General features: G+C 45.7%; 1 protein-coding gene across 4 annotated transcripts in view; it reads right to left on the reverse strand.

Annotated features, from left to right (window-relative positions):
* The window catches only part of PPARD (peroxisome proliferator activated receptor delta), an 80,035-nt gene that overhangs the window by 49,491 nt on the left and 8,396 nt on the right, over positions 1–22,148 (reverse strand). The window contains exon 3 of one of the 4 annotated variants that reach the window (XM_082732402.1): positions 13,489–13,563. The exons of the other annotated variants lie outside the window; for them this stretch is intronic. The gene's annotated coding sequence lies outside the window, so the exon portion shown is untranslated. The remainder of the gene's footprint in view (positions 1–13,488; positions 13,564–22,148) is intronic. 4 annotated transcript variants of the gene reach the window in all.

A 22,148-nucleotide genomic window follows, 5' to 3' on the forward strand; every position in this document is an offset into this window, starting at 1 on the left:
AGCGTTCTTGGATGGAGTCCAGCATCAGACTCTCTGCTCAGGGGATAGTCTGCTTATCCTTCTCCTTCTGCTCCTCCCCACTGCTCGTGCTATAACTCAAATAAAAAATAAAATCTTAAAAAAAAAAAAAAAAGATTTTACTTGTTTATTTAGAGAGCAAGTGCGAGCAAGGAGGGGGAAGAGGGAAAGAGAAGGAGGGAGAACCTTGAGCAGATTCTGTGTGGAGTGCAGAACCCCACATGGGGCTTGATCTCATGACCCTGAGATCATGACCTGAGCCAAAACCAAAAGTGGGAAGCTCAACCAACTGAGCTGCCCAGGCATTCCTCCAGAGCCCACACTTGTAATTGCTTTGTCATACTACATCACGTGTATACATGCTCTGCTTACGCTCCTAGATGATCACGTCATGATAGAACCCTGCCATAGCTAGCACCAAGCACAGTACACAGATGAGAACGCTGCGGCAGGACGACAGAGGGAGGGGCTGGATTTGAGTCAGAGGTCCTGGGCTTGCCCCAGCTTGAGTGCTCGCTGTAGAAGCTCAGTGACTCTCTCCAGTTATAAAACAGTGTCAAGCACAGTACTAGACACTACCATATAACCTAACCCGCATGACAATCCATCAGCCCCATTTTCTTGAAGAGGAAACTGAAGCGCAAGGGGGTTCATAATCTATCAAAGGCCCTCAGCTAATGAGTGAGAGAACCAGAATCCAAACCCAGACTGCATTTGTAGCTGCTAGACAGACATAAAGCCTTGAACATATTCTCCAGACCTAGGAATACAGAGGAAGAGGAAGGCAGAGAACCCTGCCTTTAAACTTGAGAAGACTGAACGAAATAAAAAACATGGAATTACTGTGCACTGCGAACACTGACCCTATTCTAGGCCAACAAGGGAAGGCCCAGAGGTCAACGAGCACAGGCTTGTACCTAGCCACAGTGTAGGCAAGAATCCCAAAAAGAACCTTTTTCAAAGAAGGTCACATTCACAGGTTCTGTGGATTAGGACACGGACATGTCCCTTGTGCAGCCACTATGCTAACTATGAGAAGTGAAATCAGAAGAGTCGGGATACACACGGACAGAATGGGAGGGACACCTGTGGATGGTAGAAGAGAGAAGGGTTCAAGCCGTCACTTGGCTCCCAAGAACTGAGAATGGTGTGTTACAGATAAAACGGAGACAAGGGAAGGGAGGGGACAGAGGTGAGTTCTGCCTTGAAAACTGAGCACTCCAGTAGCCAGGGGGACATACAGGTCTGGCATTCAGCAGAAAAGGATTTGTGGTAAGAAATTCAGTATTTTGGGGCACCCTGGTGGCTCAGTCAGTTAAACATCTTGCCTTCAGCTCAGGTCATGATCTCAGGGTCCGGGGATCAAGCCCTGTGTGTCAGGCTCCCTGCTCATCAGGGAGTCTGCTTCTTCCTCTCCGGCTGTCCCTCCCCATGCTTGTGTTCTCTCTTTCAAATGAATAAATAAAATCTTTAAAAAAAAAAAAAAAGGGAAGTAGTTCAGTATTTTTCCCTACAAGGGAAGAAATTCTTAGCCAGGAAGGGCCAAGAGGGTGAGAGGAGCAGAGAAAGGACAGAGCACTGAGCACACTCACGGGCAGACAGGAAAGAGGAAGAGGAAGGAGGATAGCAAAGGCACAGAGAGAAAGGGACCCGGGGCCAAGGCAAGGAACAAGATGGTTTGTCTGGGACCTTCTGCTGCATATTTCTACAGTCTAACACGGCAGTGGGCACAGAGCAAGCTGAAATAAGACTCAAACAGTGAACAGCTGTGTAAGAGACCAAATTTCTCCTGAGAAATTTAGGAGACACAACAAAAAGAAGTGATGGCATCTGTAACACTTGTGATGTCTGTGGTTCCAAGAGGCAGCATCCCAGGACAGAGACGTGGGTGAGTGGGCAAAGGGATGGCACAGACTCTACGTGGAATGTGATCTGAAAGCCATAGGAGGGGAATAAGAGGAGAAGCAGCCAGCATTTGTGGGAGAAGGTGAACTGCCAGGGCTCTAACTGACCCCGCACAAGGACTCATGCGCTCTCTGCTACACACAAGCATTATCCCGGCCAACCAGCTCTTCCTTCAAATCCCGTGTCTGTTCCACATGCTTCCCTAGAAGACCCACAGGCCACAGCTCACCTGCAGAGAAAAGGACTGCCGCCCCGACCTGGGGAGACCTTCCTGCAGCCCTGGCAGCTCTCGGGGCGGCTCATCCGCATGGGCAGGTAGCTGGCTTTCCCAGACAGGAACTGTGTAGACAGGAGCAGGGCCTGTAGCCTGCAGTGACTCAGGCAGGGTCTACCAGCCCTGGGGGTGCCTACCACCCTCAGAGGGGGCACACTGGGCTGACTGTGTCACTTCCTGAAAACATTCTTCAGTTCTATTTGTGAAGACACATGACTTCCAGAGTACCATCTCTCCCGATGACTTCAAATGGTGTTTCTTTTTTTATTTTTATTTTATTTATTTGACAGAGAGAGAGGTCACAAGTAGGCAGAGAGGAAGCAGAGACAGAAGGGGAAGTGGGCTTCCTGCTGAGCAGAGAGCCCGAGGGGGCTCGATCCCAGGATCCTGAGACCATGACCTGAGCCGAAGGCAGAGGCTTATTAACCCACTGAGCCACGCAGATGCCCCTCAAATGGTGTTTCATCAGCAGCCAGAACCAATGTCCTATATACATACTTAACCAACCCAACTCTACTCACTCCCCAGCACATCCATACACCACAGGGCACGTGGTCAGAAAATGCCTCGCAGCCTCTCTGAGGGCAATGGGGAACGGCACAGTACCACAGGGCCATGAGGAAAACCCAAGAGGTCAGAGCCACCATCTTACCCAACAGACAGGACTTCTGGGGCCCACAGATGGGGAGAGGTGAGCACACACTCCTAAGCTAACTGGCTCACAGGTCAGAGAGTGCCAATTTACAAAACATCACAGGGCTTCCTCTATAAATTAGCTTTATAAAGTCAAGCGCTCTTGTAGACTGCAGACAGAAGGTAAATTAATATACCTCTCTGGAATTTGGCAGTTTGGTGAAGTTTATCGATGGCCTTAACATTCTGGTTCATTCAAAATCATATATAAACACAAAGACACTCTTAAAACTGAATACCTACTAAGTAGTCTGGAACGAGGCTGGGGAGTAAGGAGACAATGTTAACATGACAAAGTGGGTATCCTCAAACAGCTTCTGTTCTAGTCAGGAATTCAGACAGTTTAGCAGTAAGTTGTTGGTTTTTGGTTTTTTTTTTTAAGATTTTATTTACTTATTTGACAGAGAGAGATCCTAAGTACACAGAGAGGCAGGCAGAGAGAGAGAGAGAGGGAAGCAGGTTTCCCACTGAGCAGGGAGCCCGATGCGGGGCTCGATCCCAGGACCCTGAGATCCTGACCTGAGCCAATGGGAGAGGGTTAACCCACTGAGCCACCCAGGAGCCCCTAGCAATAAGGTTTTTAAAAAAAGATTTTATTTTTTTACTTTAGAGAGAGAGAACACTCACGTGAGCAAGGAAGGAAAAGAGCAGAGCTGGGAGAGAGGGAGGTAGAAAGAATTTCAAGACCCCCCTCCCCGATGGGGGGGGGGGGCTCAATCCCATGACCCCAAGATCATGACCCAATTAGAAACCAAGAGTCCGACACTCAACCAATCAAGCCATCCATGTGTCCCGACAGTTAAGCAATAGATTAACAAACAAGATGATTTTTGAGTACAGGAAGCATTAGATATAATAGCAGAAGATGATAAATAATTATCAGTAGGACTGATTATATAAGCTCAGATACACTCATAAGATGGAATACTGTTCTGCTTTGTTAAAAATGCATTCTTGGGGGTGCCCACCCCCTGGGGGGGAGGTCCCTGCTCAGCGCGAAGTCTGCTTCTCCTTCTCCCTCTTCCCTGAATCACCCCCTCCTTGTGGTCTTCTCTCTCAAATTTCAAGTAAATAAATAAAATCTTAGAATAAAATTAAATTAAATTAAAAATGCATTCTTGAAAACTATATTCAAATTGCTAGTGATATAAATGTTTAAAGTACCACAATTATGTTCAGTGAAAGAAGACAATCACAGACCACATATTGTATAACGCCATTTCTATAAAATGTCCAGAGAAGGCAAATCTGTGGAAACAAGAAGTAGCTGAATGGTTGCCTCGGGCTGGGAGGAGATAATGGGGAGTGAATGCTAATGGATACAAGACTGCCTTCTGGGATGATGAAAAGGTTCTAAAATTAAATTAGAGCAATGGTTACACAGCTCTGCAAATATACTCAAAACCATCAAATTGTACATTTTAACTGGTGAACTTCATGGTATCTGAATTACATCTCAATAAAGCTACTAAATAATAGTATCACAATTTGACTTCAACATGGTTTTCAAAAAGATAGTGTAGGAAGGTGTGTGTGAGAGAGAGAGAGAGGGAGAGAGAAGGCAAGAAAGAATGAATATTCATGAAAATATTAACCGTGGTAATTCTCTGGGAGGAAGATTCTAAGGTAGCTTTTATTTTCTTCTTTATATTTCTCTGTATTTTCCAAATATTCTAAAATGAAGATGTTAGTTGTTTCACTGACCAATCATCTAGGGTTTCAAAAGATACAAGAGGACCTTAAGTAGATCCAAGATGCAGAGCTAGAAAGGTCTGACTATTGTCTTAACTTGGCTCTATCTAGGGTTGTCACAGTCTTTGCACCAAAGATAACCAGAGAACTAAGCCAACAAATTGTATATTCCAGATAAATCAGACCAAATAGGTCCCAATTAAGAAGGGTCTGCCAACCACTGGCAGAACTTACTCTCCTCTGCAAATGCTTTAAAAGAAAAGCAGTGGGGCGCCTGGGTGGCACAGGTGGTTAAGTGTCCGACCCTGACTTTGGCTCAGGTCATGATCTTGGGATCATGAAACAGAGTTTCACGTTAGGCTCCATGCTAGACATGGAGTCTACTTCTCTCCCTTTCTTTCTCCCTCTGCCCCTCTCCACACACCCCCACCCACAAAAAAAAAAGGGGAAAAAAAAAAAGAAAGAAAACCAGTCATCACCATAAAGTTCAGATATGAACAAAGAATGTAGAAGAATGTCAAAGATTTGAGCAGGTGCGGTCAGAAATCTCCTGGGTGTGTTCAGGAGTCATTTCTGGTTGTGAAGTGTGAGGCCCTCAGGACCATCACTGTCAAGTCCCACTGACTTCTCTGACCAATGATCTCAGAGGCACCTTTCTGAGAAGTCAGGGGTTTCCCCAATCAGGTTTGTTGCCTCAAGTCTATGGGGAGCTTTACAATGCAGATTTCTGGACATCATTCCTAGAAATCCTAATTCAAGAGGCCTGAAGCAAAACCCAGGAATCTACATTATTTTCCAAAATTCCCTGGTGGATCTGCTGGCTGAGCCATGTTTCGGAATCATGGGACTAGATACTGTCTGAGACCACCAACGACAAGGCCAGCCTGCACATCTGGCTGCAAAGCCACATGGATCCCACAGGGCCAGTGCTGGGGATCAAAAGGGAAAGTCCATGGGGAAATTCCATTCATGTCTAGCAATGGGTGCTAGAGTCTGGGAAGGCAGCTGTAAATCCCTATGAAAAAGCCTGTTCTAGGGGCGCCTGGGTGGCTCAGTGGTTAAGCCGCTGCCTTCGGCTCAGGTCATGATCTCAGGGTCCTGGGATCGAGTCCCGCATCGGGCTCTCTGCTTGGCAGGGAGCCTGCTTCCTCCTCTCTCTCTCTGCCTGCCTCTCTACCTACTTGTGATTTCTCTCTGTCAAATAAATAAATAAAATCTTTTAAAAAAAAAAAAAAAGCCTGTTCTAGACAGTTCTCTCAGGCCCAGTGATCTTGGATATTCACCTGCGAAAAATGGGTAACCAGTGCCACTTCTACTCTGGGAGACTAAAGGAAGAATCATTGCCCTCTAACAACAGCAAATGTGAGCCAGCAAGCTCTGCAGCCCCCAAGGAATCAGCAGCAGAAAGGGACATGGTATGCTGTGGCAGAAAGAGCTCTGGGTCTGAGTCACATAGATTTGGGTTCAAATCCCTGCTCTCCATTCCCAGCTATCTGTGGATTAAAGATGGCTACCATCCCCTTGTTACTCCTGCCTCAAGATGCAGAGTCTAGTTCCTCTCCTTGAATCTGGGCTGGCCAGTGACTGCTCTGACCAGCAGCCTTTGGTAGAGGCCCCACCAAGGAGTGCACAGGCTGCTGAAAGAACGTGTAAACCCAGTGTTCAACCAAACAACAGCCCCACAGTAAGTACCCTTTCACCAATAAGCTCCCAATTCTGGAGCCCTTTTTGGCCAAGGGTACCTCATATACAAAGTACAGGAACTATTTATGATTTCCTACAACTGGGAGGGAACCTGCCAACAAGTGCCCAGTATTCCAAGGATGACTCACTTTCTCCCACGACACCAGTGTCCCTTCTGGCCTCTCTTCTTCCTGTTACAGTGTCTTCTTTGTCCTAGTCACCTCGGTTCAAAAAGTCAACCTCTGAGACTCCTCTGTCTCTCTTTAGCACCCAGGAATGGCCAAGACCTCACCTCTCCAATCACCCCCACCTCTCTATCTCCATGGCCCCCAAAAGGCAGTCTTCGAGGCCAGGCAGATAGGAGTGCACTCTCCAACTTACTAGCTGGGGACCATACACAAGCTTCTTATCTCTTTGAGGTTAATCTCCTTAGCTGCAAACCAAATTTGTAGTCCTTTCTAGGATAAGAAAACCTAGAACCCAAAGCACACAGTACAGAGAAAGTGCTCAGTACAAAGCAACCGTTTTCACCTAAATTAATACAGATATCTCCTCATCTAATTCTCCTGCTGTATATCTCTCTCCATTTTGACCCCTCTAGCATAATGCTAGCGCATTAATTGTCCAAGATGACAGCTACCACATTACTCTCCTACTCAAGGGCCCTTGCTGGCTCCCACTGTTCTCGCATCAATCTCAGCTTCTCAGCCAAGCGTGTCAGATTAGCTACAATAATGGCTGCACACTGTCATGCTGGCCTGCCCCAGCCAATCCCATCCTCACTACAACTTGCTGCTGGCGGCAGTCTTCTAAAACAGCTCACTATAATACCTTCCTCCTGACCCACAAAAAACCGCAAGATCACAAATGTTGTTTTAAGCCAATAAGTTTTGGGGTCATTTGTTAGAAGGCAATAGATAACTAAGACTCTTGATTTTCCCAAACACATCTGAGCTGTTGCTCCTTTGCTCACATTTGCCCTTCCCAAATCTCACATAGTGCGACCTTCCCAGCCTGCCAGGACTACCTCCCATATCAGCGTTCAGCCTGAGGCTTTTCTTAAAGTGCCAGCTACCAGCCTCATCCAGGAGCCTTTTCCTCTCCCCCCAAGCTCTTCCTGCACGTCTCCATCTCTGCATCTGCATCACTGTATCACTGTCAATCTGTCTGTTTATCTGTGTGCAAAATGACACATGGCAAGGTTACTCACTGCAGCCAAAGACTGGAAATCACCTGGACATCGGTGACTAGAGACTGACACACCCATACAACAAATGAGGGAGCAGGAAAAAAGAATGAGGAAGCTCCACAGTGTACTAGTACACCACGAGGCACAAGATATAATATGTAAAGCAAGCGGCAGACCAGTGAACAAGGCAGAATGGCATCTGCCTGAAAGGTAATAACATAATAATAGAATAATATAAAGTTACATGCTCATAAATGAAAGTGACATGGAGCGCTGCCTCCATGAGGGGGGACTGAGCAGCTGAGAGACAGGGGAGGGAAAGAGGGAACACCTTGTGAATTTTGTAGCATGTCAATAATTGCCTATTCAAAAATAAACAGCTCCAAAGATTGAGAGCTTTCCCCCGAGATCAGGAATAAGACAAGGATGTCCACTCTAATCATGTCTGTTCAATACTGTACTATAGACTGTAGCCAAGGTAATTAGGAAAGAGGAAAAGAACCAAAAGTTATCTGGATTGGAAAGGAAAAAGTAAAACTATATTAGCAGATGACATGATCATACATGACATGGTCTTAGAAAATCCTAAGAAATCCACTAAAAAAACTACCAGAACTAATAAATAAATTTAGCAAGTTTGAACGACAGAAGAGTGATATAATTTTTAATCATAAAATCCTCAACAAAATATTAGCAAACTGAATTCAACAATACATTAAAAAGATAAGACACCATAATTAAGTGGGATTTATTCCGGAGAAGCTAGGATGGTTCATTATCCACAAATCAATCATCATAATACACTATGTTAACAAAACGAAAAGTAAAATCATAGGATCATCTCAATAGATGCAGAAAAAGCATTTAACAAAATTTAACTTTGGTTTATGATAAAAAATTAACAAAGTGGGTATAGAGGGAACATGTCTCAACATAATAAAGGCCATATATGACAAGCCCACAGCTAACATCATACTCAGTGGTGAAAAGCTGAAAGCCTTTTCTCTAAGATCGGAAACAAGACAAGGCAGCCCAATCTTGCCACTTTTATTCAATATAGTACTGTAAGTCCTAGCCACAAAAATTAGGCAAGAAAAAGAAATAAAAGGCACCCAAACTGGAAAAGAACAAGTAAAACTGTCACTCTTTTGTAGATGACATGATACTTTCATAGAAAACCATAAAGCCTACATCACAAAACTAATAAATGAATTCAAAGAAGTTGCTGGATATAAAATCAATATGCAGAAACTCGTTGCATTTCTATATACTAAAAATGAACTTTTGGAAAAAGAAATTAAGAAAATTTACAATTGCATCAAAAAGAATACCTAGGAATAAATTCAGCCAAGGAAGTGAAATACCCGTACTGTATAAACTGTAAGACACTGCTGAAAAAAACTGAAGACAACACAAATAAATAGAAAAATATACCCTGCTCATGGGGTGGAAGAATTACTATTGTTAAAATGTCCATGCTAGTGGGGTGCCTGGGTGGCTCAGTGGGTTAGGCCTCTGCCTTTGGTTCAGGTCATGATCTCAGGGTCCCGGGATCAAGCCCCACATCGGGCTCCCTGCTCAGTGGGGAGTTTGCTTCTTCCTCTCCCTCTGCCTCCTCCTGCAATGCTTCTGCTCTCCCTCGCTCACTTGCTCTCTCAAATAAATAAAATAAAAACACTAACTTGAGAAGACATCTATATCCCTATATTCACTGCAACATTATTTACAATAGCCAAGATATGGAAACAACTTAAGTGTCCACTGATATTCCACACAATGGAATATCATTTAGCCATCAGAAAGAATAGAATCTTGCCATGTGTGAAACATGAATGGACCTAGAGGGTATTGTGCTAAGTGAACTAAGTCAGACAGAGAAAGACAGATACCACGCAATTTCACTTATATGTAGAATCTAAAAAGCAAACAATCAAACAAAACAGAAAGGGATTCACAGATACAAAGATCAAACTGATGGGTCCCCACAGGTGGGGGGTGGATGAAATAGGTGACAGAGATTAAGAGGTACAAACTTCCAGTTATAAAATAAACAAGACATGAGGATATACTGTACACATAGGGAATATAGTCAATAATATTGTAACAATATTTGATGACAGACGGTAACTTGACTTACTGTGGTGACTTATTTTCTAATGTATATATTGAATCACTTTGTTGTACACCTGAAACTAATACAATATTGCATGTCAATAATCATTTTTTAAAAATCAATCATCTTTCTACACACTAGCAGTGAACCAAAAAGTCCAAAAGTCCAAAGTCTATCCAGAGTTCTAGAAGTAGAGGTTAGAGACATTGAAGAAACAAATAGTGGAAAATTTCCCAAGGACTCTTCAGCCATTAGGGCCCTGCAGATACTAAGGAAAGAAGATAAATACCTGGTTATATCCTGGTGGTATGCCTGAACTCCAAGAATAAAGAAAATCCTGACATCTTTCAGAGAGGAAAAAAACAGATTACCTACTACAAAGTACCCCAAATCCAATTAACTTCATTATTCATATTAAAACAGAGAGCAGTGGCCTCAAAATTCCAAGGATTCTATACTCAATCAAACTATTGATCAAGAAGGAGGGCATGGGAACTCTTGTACACTGTTGCTGGGAATGTCAAACAGCATAGCCACTATGGAAAACAGTATGGTGGTTCCTTACAAAATTAAAACTAAAATTAGCACATGACCCAGCAATTCTACTCCTGGGTATATAGAACCCAAAACACTGAAAACAAAGACCTAAACAGATATTTTTACATCCATATTTATAGCAGCACATTCACAGAGCCAAAAGGTGAAAGCTACAGATGAACGGATCATTGACAGATGAATGGATAAACAAAATGCGCTGGAGGCATACCTCCCAGATACTTGCAGGTTCAGTCCCAGACCACTACAATCAAGCACACATCACAATAAAGTGAGTCCAGTGTTTTTGGTTTCCCAGGGCAAGTAAATTATGCTTACCCTATGGCATAGTGTAGTAAGTGTGCAACAGCATTATATCTTAAAAGATGGACATATCTTAATTACAAAATACTTGATTGCTATGAAATGCTAAGCTTCATTTGAGCTTTCAGTGAGTCATAATCACTGATCACAGATCACCACAACAAATTTAATAAAAATGAAAAAGTTTTAAAAATTGCAATTATTACCAGAATAGGACACAATGATGTGAAATGAGCAAATAGCTGTTGGAAAAATGGGGCTGAGAGACTTGCTCTCGGCAGGGTTGCCACAAGCCTTTACTTTGTATAAAATAAATAATTAAATAATTTTTTTTAAAAAAGGAATTTCTCTCCAAAGCACAATAAAATGAAGTGCAATAAAACAAGGTACGCCTGTATACAGATACAGGGGAGTTTATTCAGTAAGGAAATCAACTTAACCAATAACATGGATGTACCCTGAAGCCATTATGTTAGGTGAGCTAAGCCAGTCACAAAAGCAAAACTACTGGATGATTCCACTCATGTCCTACTGAGCCTAGTCAAATGCCTAGAGACAGAAAGGAGGGCAGCCGTTGCCAGGGGCTGGGGGCAAGGGGTGGGGTGGGGCATTACCTACAAAGTTTCATTTTCGCAAGAGGAAAAAAAGTTCTGGAGATGGATGGTGGTGATGGTTGAACAACAGTGTGACCACACTTAATGCCCCTGAACTGTACATTTAAAGAAGGGATAAAATAGTAAATTTTATGTTATGTCTATTTCACAATGAGAAATAAATAGACAATAAACATAACAAACAAATAAATACAGCGAGGGCACTGTGCCGCCATTTTGGCAGTTCCTCAAAGTGTCACACACAGAGTTATTTGCACATGACCTCGCAATCCTAGCCCTTATTCCCGAAAAAACTGAAAGCATATGTGCACACAAAAGCCTGTAAAGGAAGGCATGGATAGGGACTGGAAGCAACCCAATGGATAAGCAAAATGCACTTTACATCAAGTAGAAATAAAGAGGAATGAAGTACCATTACGTGCTACTTAGCAAGCACACAAATGAAAATTTACAACGTTATGCTGACTGAAAGAAGACAGACACAAAAGGCCACACGTTGTATGATTTCATTTACAAGAAATGTCTAAAATGGGGAAATCCCTAGAAAAGGATAGATTAGTGGCTGCCTAGTGATGGCTGAGGGGAGGGTACTACTGGGACTAACTATTAATAGGCATAGGGTTTGTTTTGGGGTGATGGGAATGTTCTTGAATTAGTAGTAATACAACATAGTAAACCACTGAAGCGCACACTTTAAAGTAGTGAATTTTATGTTATGTGAAGTAGATCTCAATTTTAAAATGCTAGAAAAAGATAAGGAATGTAACATGAACCAGGTGCCTGGGTGGCTCAGTCGGTCAGGCATCTGCCTTTGGCTCCAGTCATGATCCTGGAGTCCATGAATGAGTCCTTGTTCAGCAAGGAAGTCTGCTTCTCCCTCTGCTCCTTCTCTCTCTCTTTCTCAAATAAAAAATAAATTAAAGGAAAAAAAAGTAACATAAGCCATTCATATTCTGCCTCGTGGTTCGGTGATTCAAAAGCTTGTCCCTATCCATGCCTTCTCACCCTGCAAGGCAGCCTGTCCTCCTCTACCCTCTGTGTCCCCTGGCACTCTCTGGTTGCTTACCAGTCCTTCATCGCCCCCATGACTTCCCACTTTCTGACTCTTGGGCAAGGCCTGCCCCTGCCTTACCAGACCCACCCCTTTCCTGGCGGGTCTCCACTTCCCACACAGACCTACCCAGGACCGTCTGGAGGCTGAGACACCAGCCCCAAGAGTCACCCCAGATGAGCTGCCCAATGACCAGGACTGCTGTTACAAGCGTGTGTCAGCTGAGGGATTCGGTTTCACGGAGGAACTTAATTATAGCTCAGGAGTGGAGGAAGGGAGAGGAGCAGGGCAGCCTTGAGGGGACACACAGGAAGCTAGCCTGCTCTGTGGCCCAGACAGCATCTGTCAGGTCGCACCAGGACCGGGATCCCACAGGAAAACAAGTATGACCCAGTCAAGCCCACAGTGACACACAGCTTATGGAAATCATCCTGTTTATAACCATGAATTCCTGGCCCCGCCATGCAACACCAGCCCATGTGCAGACCAGAGTGGTCCAGAAGAAACCTGAGATGTTAAGTCTCACTCACTCTCAGGGCCCAGATAGGCCTTTTCCTCTCCTACCCCCATTTTGCTCTGTAAGAAGTAACGGGGAGGCAGAGCTTATCCCTCCCAGAATACCCCATCTTCAGTTTTCTGACTCTGGGCTGTTTTTCTAGAACAGAATTGGAGCTGTCGAGGATGTTGGGAACATCCTCCCTATGCCGGACTATGCTCAGACCCCTGCCCACTGCCCAGCAAGGTGCCACAGAGCAGCTGCAAACATGCGAACATGCGGGCATCAGCAGGGCTGGGGCCAACAGACCTGTCAAACCACTTGGCCTGGGCACTGCCAGGTGGGGAAAGCAGACCAGGTGCAAGTTCATGGAAAGAGCAGAGCCTCGGCGGAGGAGCACGTCCCACTGAGACGTATATCATTCTCCCTGCTTCTGACCCTTAACTTATTCTGGGCTCTGCCTGGTCGCCCTGCCTGCTCTTTGAGTGAGGAGATCCCGTTGCAATCTGCCACTGCCCTGACCCCCCAGCCTACGATCCAATTCCTTCTTGTTTCAGAACAGAGCCAGGGACCCAGGCCCTGCTATTATTCTTCCCAAGTACCCCCCCCCCATCCCCAAGACAAGGCACGATCATTCCCACCTCTTCTCTGTGTACCTTTTTTTCTGAAATCATGAGAGGGTTCTCTCTAAAAACCATGAAAAGGAATCTTCAGACTGGAGGCAGTATCCTTTCTGGATTTTGTTTGGAAGGAGGAGGAGAAAAAGGCCAGGGGTGGGGAAGGAGAGCAGACAGGGAGGGGGGCTGGGAGAAATACGAATGGGGAGAAATAGGCACCTTTTTGCCCTCCGCCCTTTAAACCATCACAGCAATGAACAGTCATACTGTCCTTCCCAAATGCACCCGTTTGGGCAAGATGCCTTTCTTTGCTCATTCACAAAGGGCAGGGAAGGTTAGAGAGCAGAAAGAAGAAACCACCTGAAAAACAGGAAAGACAAGTCCCAGAATGGAATGTTAAATAATACCCCACTTTTCAAAGAAAACCAAGTAAGTACACACACAGTAAAATCTGAAAGAACACAGACTAAAATTTACACCAGCCACTTATGGATGCCGTGATTATGTATGACTCTTAGTTCCTTCTCAGTGCTCAGCTGTATTTTCTTTCTTTTTATTGAAGTATAATTGACATACATTAGCTTCAGGTGTACAACATAACGATTCAACATTTATATCCAATGCAAAAAGATTTCTACAGTAAGACTAGTTACCATCTGTTACCATACAAATTTACAAATAATCTTTTCTTTTGGAGATGAGAACTTTTAAGATTTAGTTTCTTACCAACCTTCTAATCTGTAATACAATATTATTGACTATGCTGCATGCTATCCATTCTATCCTCATAACTTAAGTATTTTTTTTAATATTTTATTTATTTATTTGACAGACAGAGATCACAAGTAGGCAGTGAGGCAGGCAAAGAGAGAGGGGAGAAAGCAGGCTCCCCGCTGAGCAGAGAGCCCGATATGGGGATCGATCCCAGGACCCTGGGATCATGACCCGAGCTGAAGGCAGAGGCTTTAACCCACTGAGCCACCCAGGCGCCCCAAGTATTTTTTTTTTTAAAGATTTTATTTATTTGACACAGACAGAGTGCATGGGAGGTGCATGAGCGGGGGAGGCGGGGGGAGAGGGAGCAGTAGACCCCCCCCCCCAACTGAGCAGGGAGCCCAGTGGACGATGAACAGACAGATGGATGGACCTGGGGCTCCATCTCAGGACCTAAGACGAAGGTAAGGTTAACCGATTGGGCCACCCAGGCACCCCAACTTAAGTATTTTCTAATTGTCTATTATGAATAAGCACTATTTATCTAATTAAAACATTTTCAGATAAATTAAAAACCACACACATGGAAATGCTTGGGCCTGAGTGCCAGCTCACATTCTAAGAAACACTGCCTCCCAAACACCGGTAATCCCAGCAGCGATGGTATCTGATTAGCTTCTCAGCCCCCAGGTACAAGCTTCCAAAGATGTCTTTCACTATTACTACCTAAATGGTTGGCCAGGGGCAAGCTCCTCCTTCAAAACCTTCCGCGCAAGCACCCAGAAGCACCTGCTACTGTCCTCACCCATGGGACACAGTCCCCAACCCCTTCAGAGCTCACAACCCAAAGCCAGAGCCTCAGAAAGGTACAAAACCAAACACAAGGCCAGGGGCTCCTGATGTCCTCAGGTTGGAAGATTCCTCTTCCCAAGGCCCAGATCAAGGCTGGAAAGGGGTGGGCTGCAGCTGCCAGTGGGAATTACTCCATGGGGTCCTGCAGGCCATCACTGACTAGACCCAACAACCACCCCAGCCAATGCTCAGGTGGAAACAGGGCCCAACCAATAGTCTTGAAGTTCTGTTTGGTCCAATCAACATTTACTGGCAACCACCCCTTGGCGGGAGGTGCCCAGGGTCCAGAGACAGGCTAACAATAAAACAATCAACACCTAATGAGTGCCACAGCTGTGCTGTACCTGTATGAGCTCTTTTAATTCTCAGGTCATCCCTGAGAGGTCTCTGGTTAGTGCCCCCAAGCTACAGATGAGGAAGCTATGAAGGCACAAAGTGACTTGCCCAAAGTTACCAGTAGAGCCAGACCTCAGCCCCACATATTCTGGCTTTTAACCAGTACCCCATATTCTCTCTCTCTTGTGTTCTTAGCCTCAGAAACAGCCAGTGAGCTAAAAATATAAAGAGTGCCACATGCTATTTCCTGTTCTCCTCCAGGGGAGAGCTCATTCCCTTCTGAGAAGGCAAAGAAATGAGAAGGGCAACTGTCCCCTTGTCCAGGACCCCCGGGACCCACAGGTGACCAGAGGAGAGGTCATCAAAGCAAGCAGGTGAGCACAGTCCCCAGAGCCCAGCTGAGTGCACTGCTGAGATGCCGCCTCTGCCTGCCTCTGCCTCTTCTGATTCCCCATGCTTTCCCTGCACCCCAACCCCAGCCTCCAGCCAGAGAAAGTGGGAGCAGAAATAAAAATAGCTCTCTAAAAATAAACCAGGGATGGCAAGGTATAAGAAAGGGGAAAAATATAAGGCCACTGCTGGTTTGAGCCCAGGGTCCTGCTGGACTAGGTAGGGCCCACGTTGCTGAGCAGAACAGATAGCCAGAGCCCTGATTTCCCCTTTGGCCTCTGCTCACGGCCTACAGATGCACATGTGCACACATCTGTAAGAGTGACATGAGCAAGAAAAGCCAGCACTGAACTGAGAAGCACAGGGGGATCAAAAGGCTTATACCTCAGGCCATGATTTGTCAGGTGTATGACCTGAGTAAGCTGTTTAACCTCTGTGATCTACAGCTCCTCACCTGCTAAATGGGTATACCAATATCTGCTTCTTGCAGGCTGGTGTGAGGGACAGTGAGCTCATCTATGGCATGACATCTGGCCCAAGGGAGAAGCCGAATAAAGGCAATTTCCCTTCCTTTCTTTCTCTCCGTATGTGCCTCACCGGGCCCCGTTCTCCTTCTTCTCTCCCTTCACCAGACTGAAAACAGGCTGATTAATCACTTGCATCAGAGATTGGTTTTTTTCTCCTACAAGTCCCTTCCACTCTACATGCCTGACCCACCACCTTACTGGTTATTTCTTCTGGTTTGATGTGGGACTGCTCACTGCCTTGAAGAAGATCCAGGGAGACACTAAATGCAGCCATTCTCAGGACCTCCTCTTCCCGCTGACCTGGAACAAGACTCTGTAGGGGGCTCTAAAGCCTGCCAACATTTGGTTCTGCTCAGTGACCAACAAGACACTTTGCTGTGCTCGAAAGCAGGGAGTGTTCTTGGAAGCCAACACCAGTCTGGCCAGTCAGGCAGGTACTTTCCAAACTGGAATAATTAGATTCAACCAGCCATCCTCCTTGGGGAGGCCCTGCTATGTGGTAATCAAAGACACAGCTTTACAGACCTGGGTTCAAATTTCAGCTCTGCCATTTATTAGCTGTGCAGCTTCAGGCAATTGTCCTAACCAGTCTGAGCCGCAGCACCCTCATCTGTAAAAGAGGTATGAGGATTCCTACCTCTCAGCATTGTGTGCGTTAAACAATGTGATGCATGGGAAGTAATTAGCACAGTACATTCAACATGTGAGAGCCACAGCTTACTTGGCTCCTGGATAGCTACTGACTTCTGGCAGTATGAGAATGGGAAGGGGATTAGACACAGGTGAGCCTAGCTCTCAGAATCACAGTCCCAGCCTGGAATGCAGGCAATAAGGCAATAACTCCACCATAATATACTACAGTAGGTACTAAGCCAGAGGTAGGAGAAAGGACCCTTACTAGACCCCCAGTGGAGGAAGCGATGAGAAGGAGACATATGGAAAAGACTCTGCCAAAACCAGAAACCTCAGCTGTCTCCACTAAGCTTCAACCAAACAAAAGAGCAACAACTAGGAAAGGGGGCCTTAAGTTTCCATCTGCAGATGTCTGACTGCTGGCCCGTGAAATGACTTCCCAGACAGAGCTCTGGTGTAGGTCAATGCCAAGCCCATCCTGGGAAGCAAGCCACTTAGGCTGGCCATCCAGGCACTCTTCCATCTGACAAGCGCTCAGTGAGCACCTCTTGCCCATTAAGGAGACAGTTTCTGGGGAAATGGATCTTTGATTGTGGCTAATGAACACACGTCAGGACTGAGAACCTGACCGCACACTGCAGCTGCTCCCTTGCGACTCAACAAGGTCTCTGACTCATCAAGAACATCAGAGGAAAGGACCAGTTCTTTCTCACAATGGAAACAGAAGGCAGAAAGGAGGCCAAGGTTCAGACCGCAGTCCACAGAGAGAAAGCAGCTTAAGGACAGAAGCCCTGAGAGCACTGGAAACAGCTCATGAGTGACATTCTTGGTTGTCTACAATATGCCCAGGGTGGGGATACAAAAGTGAATCAAAAACAGATTGTCCTGGGGCACCTGGGAGGCTCAGTTGGTTAAAGTGTCATGACCTTTGGTTCAGGTCATGTTCTCAGGGTCCTGGGATCAAGTCCTGTATTTGGCTCCTTGCTTGGAGGGAGTCTGCTTCCTCTGCTCCTTCCCCCTGTACATGCTCCCTCTCCCTCCTCTCTCTCTCTCAGATAAGTAAGATCTTTTAAAAAAACAAAAACAAAAACAAAACAAAACAAAAAAAACAGGGTGCCTGGGTGGCTCAGTGGGTTAAGCCTCTGCCTTCGGTTCAGCTCATGATCTCAGGGTCCTGGGATCGAGCCCCGCCATCGGGCTCTCTGCTCAGCAGGGAGCCTACTTCCCCCTCTCTCTCTGCCTGCCTCTCTGCCTATTTGTGATCTCTGTCTGTGAAATAAATAAATAAAATCTTTAAAACAAACAAGCAAACAAAATAAAACAAAACATGGTAGCATGTGAAAAGACAAGGCTCTGCTAGGCTTGCAGGGGACCAGAGACAGGCCTTGACCTGGGTGCGATAAACCTAGCAGGTGAGGGAATGGGCTAAAGGATGGATACAATATTTTTCTGCAAGGTGTCAGACTGTGAGGATATGAAAGGCAAATTTTAAGTAGCAGTTGTAAATACACTGGGACATTAAGATGCCAAAAAAAGAAACATCATAGAAATCATACACTGGGATAGAATATAAAGACTATGGGGCACCTGGGTGGCTAGAGGGTTAAGCCTCTGCCTTCAGCTCAGGTCATGATCTCAGGGTCCTGGGATTGAGCCCTGGTCGGGCTCTCTGCTCAGCAGGGGCCTGCTTCCCTCTCTGCCTACTTGTGATTTCTGTCAAATAAATAAAATCTTAAAAAAAAAAAAAAAAAAAAAAAAAAATATATATATATATATATATGTATGTGTGTGTATATATATATGTGTGTGTTTAACAAGACTAGAATAATACAAGTTTGATTGGATATGTTCTGCAGTTAAGATAATTTATTCACCTAGTGATTTTCACTTGGGAGATAGAAATTATTTTTGATCAATTTGTTACCAAGCATTTAAAATTTTTCAGTAACAATTTGATGCCATTATTTAGAGCAGGTTCTGGAAAGAGTCACCTAGGACTACAAAATGAGGGAACACAAGGAGGGAGGATTTAATCTATGGAGACAATTTGTAACTGACCCCAGATGACAATGAAGCTTACCATGAACTACCAGCAGGCTATCATTTTGGAAAGTTGCACGAGGACTATCATGGGGTCACTACCCGGGGAGAGCGTGACTTTTCAAGCTGAGCTTACTTGACCTTTTGGGATCGGGTTCTTAGAAACCCAAGTGATGCCATGAGGACCTGGAGGACGCAGAACCCTGAGGTTGGGAGTGGGACCCTCTAAGGAGTGGGCAGATCAAGGGCTCTGAGACTAGGGGCGGGGGGGGGGGGCTTGGAGGCGGCGAATCTAAGGGATAACCATGTACATGCAGTGGCACCAGCTCCTGTCCTTGGCTCTCTTTTTCTGGCAACCCTCAGCCTCCTGGTTGGGCAGCTGGGGAGAAGGAAGGCTATGGGGCTGCTCCTGGGAGGAAGGGCAGGGAGGTGCTCGAGCTGTAAGAAAGAATTTCAGGTGGCAGCCGTGGGACCCATGCTGAGTAGCCCAGGAAGAGTGGAGTGGGACAAAGTAGCAGGCATGGGGGCCTGGAGGTCCCCATGGGGCTGAGAAGGAGGGTGACTGAAGTGAGGACCCCCAGAGACCCCCTTAGAACTGCCTGGGGAGAGCAGAGTGGCCAACCTGCACTTCTAGGAACACCACTCCATGCCTCCATGGACAGTGGAGCTGCCTTTATTATTCAGAAAGAAAAGGTTGCTTTCTTCTCCATCTCCTAGTATTTTAAGTTGACTATATTTACCTGCTGATGTGCCCTAGGTATGACATGACAAATATTTGATGGGAAGGAATTGAGGAACACAGGCATAAAGGCTGAGAGGGGGTGTGAAGAGGAGGAAAGAAGGGAAGAGGCTTAGAGCCAGGTAAAGGGAGAGATTTTACAGTTCTTCAGGGTCAACAGTGATCTGGCCCCCATCAATTCTCTGACCTCATCTCATCACCTTCTAGGCTCTTCTCCCCTCATTCTGCTCCAGCCACTGTGGTCTCCTGACTATTCCCCAAACACATCAGCCATGTTCCTGCTTCAGAGTCTTTGCACTTGATTTCCCTCTGCTTGTAAGGATCTTTCCACACATGGCTCGTTCTTCTCTTTGAGCTCAAATATTACCTTCTCAGTGAGACTGTCCTCAAGCCCTCTATTTAAAAGTAATACTACTCTTTCCTGCCTTTTAAGACAGACTTTATTTATGTATTTATTTATTAGAGAGAGAGAAAGAGTGTGTGCACACGAATGGTGTGTGTGTGGGGGGGGCAGAATCTGAACCAGACTCCAGAGTGCGACACCAGGCTCAATCTCACGACCCTGAGATCATGACCTGAGCTGAAACCAAGGGTCACTTAACCAACTGAGCCACTGAGGCGCCCCTTGTTTTATTTTTTAAGTCTGCTCCACGCTGAGCTTGAACTTATGACACTGAGATCATGACCTGAGCTAAAACCAAGAGTCAGACACTTAACTGAGCCATCCAGGCACCCCCTCCTACTTTATTTTTTGATACAGCATTTACCATCATCTGACATGTTAACTACCTAATTCTGGCTCTCTCCTGGTTCCTGACCATAACGACCATGAAAGCACAAGACTCTTTCTATCTGCTTTGTTTACTTCTTCAGCCCCAATGCCTAGCACATAGGAGGTACCCGATAACTGCACATTAATGAGTGGAAGATGGAAGTGGGGTCAGATTTACACGAATCCTGGATCCTCAACAGTCTGAAAGAAACCCCCTCTTACTCAACTGACTGAAGATGTGGGGTGACTTCCAAAAGCAAGAATCAGACACTCCCTGAGGCCTTTTCTTTTACTCCCAAGAACTCCCTAAAAGGTCCCCTCAAAGAATAAACTGCTTCAAAGATTAGTCTAGGAAAGGGCAGGACCTAGAATCTTGCAACAGGGGTGCTCTAAGACTTGAATGAAACAAGAGTGAGGACCAGCCAAGTCACCCCCTGGGCCTGGAGGCAAATGAGCCTTGGAGTGGTTTCCTATTGCCACTGCTACCAATTACTACAAATGTAGTGGCTTCAAACAAAACATATTTATTCTTTTATAGCTCAAAGTCCAAAATTGGTTTCACTCCAAAATCAAGGTATTGGCAAGGCCACGCTTCCTCCAGAGGCTCTCGGGGAGTGCTTGCTTCCTTGCCTTTTCCCGCTCCTAGAGCTGCATTCCTCACGCTCCCTGGCCTCTTCCTCCATCTTCAGAGCCTGTGGGGTAGCAGCCTGCAGTCCCACTGCCCTCTTCTATATCAAATCTCCCTTTGCCATCCTCTTCACAGGACACCCGTGACTGCATTTAGGGCCCATTCAGATAATCCAGGATAATCTTCCCATTGTGAGATCCTTAAATTAATCGCCTTGGCCAAGTCCATTTTGCCATATAAGGTAGCATCCACAGGTCGTAGAAGTTATGGCCTACATACATTTAGGGACCATGACCCAGTCTACCACCATGGCAGATAGATTGCAAGAGTGTGGAAGAAACAGAGTTCAGACCTCTGGTCTACATGAAAGACCAGAGCAGGAATCTTGGCAGTGTCCTGGGCCAGGGGCTTTCTTTTGCTATCATTGCTTGCTATTATCTACGGGGTGGGGAATTAATTTCTTGGAACTGAGCATTTTAGCCTTTGGTGGGCCTCCTTGGAGATCTACCCTTGAAGGGTCGTCTGCAATCTGCAGCCTCCAATGGACTACACAGGAGTGCATCCCAAGATGCAAGTGCTGAGGGCCCAGGGGAAGCCACCGGGATCTCTGGGCTCTCTTGAAGGCTTTTGCAGGACGGGAAGCTGGAAAGAAATGGTCTGGACCAGACAGACAAGCTCACGATCAGCAATGGCAGGTAAGCCTTCTTTCATGATAACTGCCCTCGGTAGAGGGTTCTGAGAACCCCTGTGGCTTCGGCGAGGGAAGGAAGACTGCTGTGATCAGAGCAGCTGATCAGCTGGTAATGTCTGATGTCAGGAACAGACAGGTTAATGGCAGTCTACCTGCGACATCAACTCTATTGTACTTGGCACCTCCGAGAGCTATAGGAAGATGGTTTTGGCACAGACACTGAAATATTTGGATAAGCAAGCCATGACAAACACAGCCACTCCGGGACCTTGCTTTATACCTTGGGCACTGTCCCTCTGTTGCATAGATGTCATATGGCTTCTTACTGAGTTGGAACATGCCATCTCACTGTGAATTATTTCACTCCTCCCCAAAGCCCTCAAGGGCTGAGTGAGATGATTAAGGAGACTTTTCCAGTGGAAGAACTGCATGCTTCCCGTATTGGTTCTACTGATGTCATGTTCAACAGGGGACCCAGCTGGCCAGAAATATTTAGTGGGCAAAGCAATGGAGCAGTGGCTGTCAACCAGGGGTGAGTCTGCCCTGTATTGGGGGATGTGGCAATGTCTGAAGACATTCTTGGTTTTCACAACTGGTGTAGGGAAGGAAGGCAGAAGCAGGGG

Source organism: Mustela nivalis (assembly GCF_964662115.1).
Source record: "Mustela nivalis genome assembly, chromosome: 5".
Classification (NCBI taxonomy): Eukaryota; Metazoa; Chordata; class Mammalia; order Carnivora; family Mustelidae; genus Mustela; species Mustela nivalis.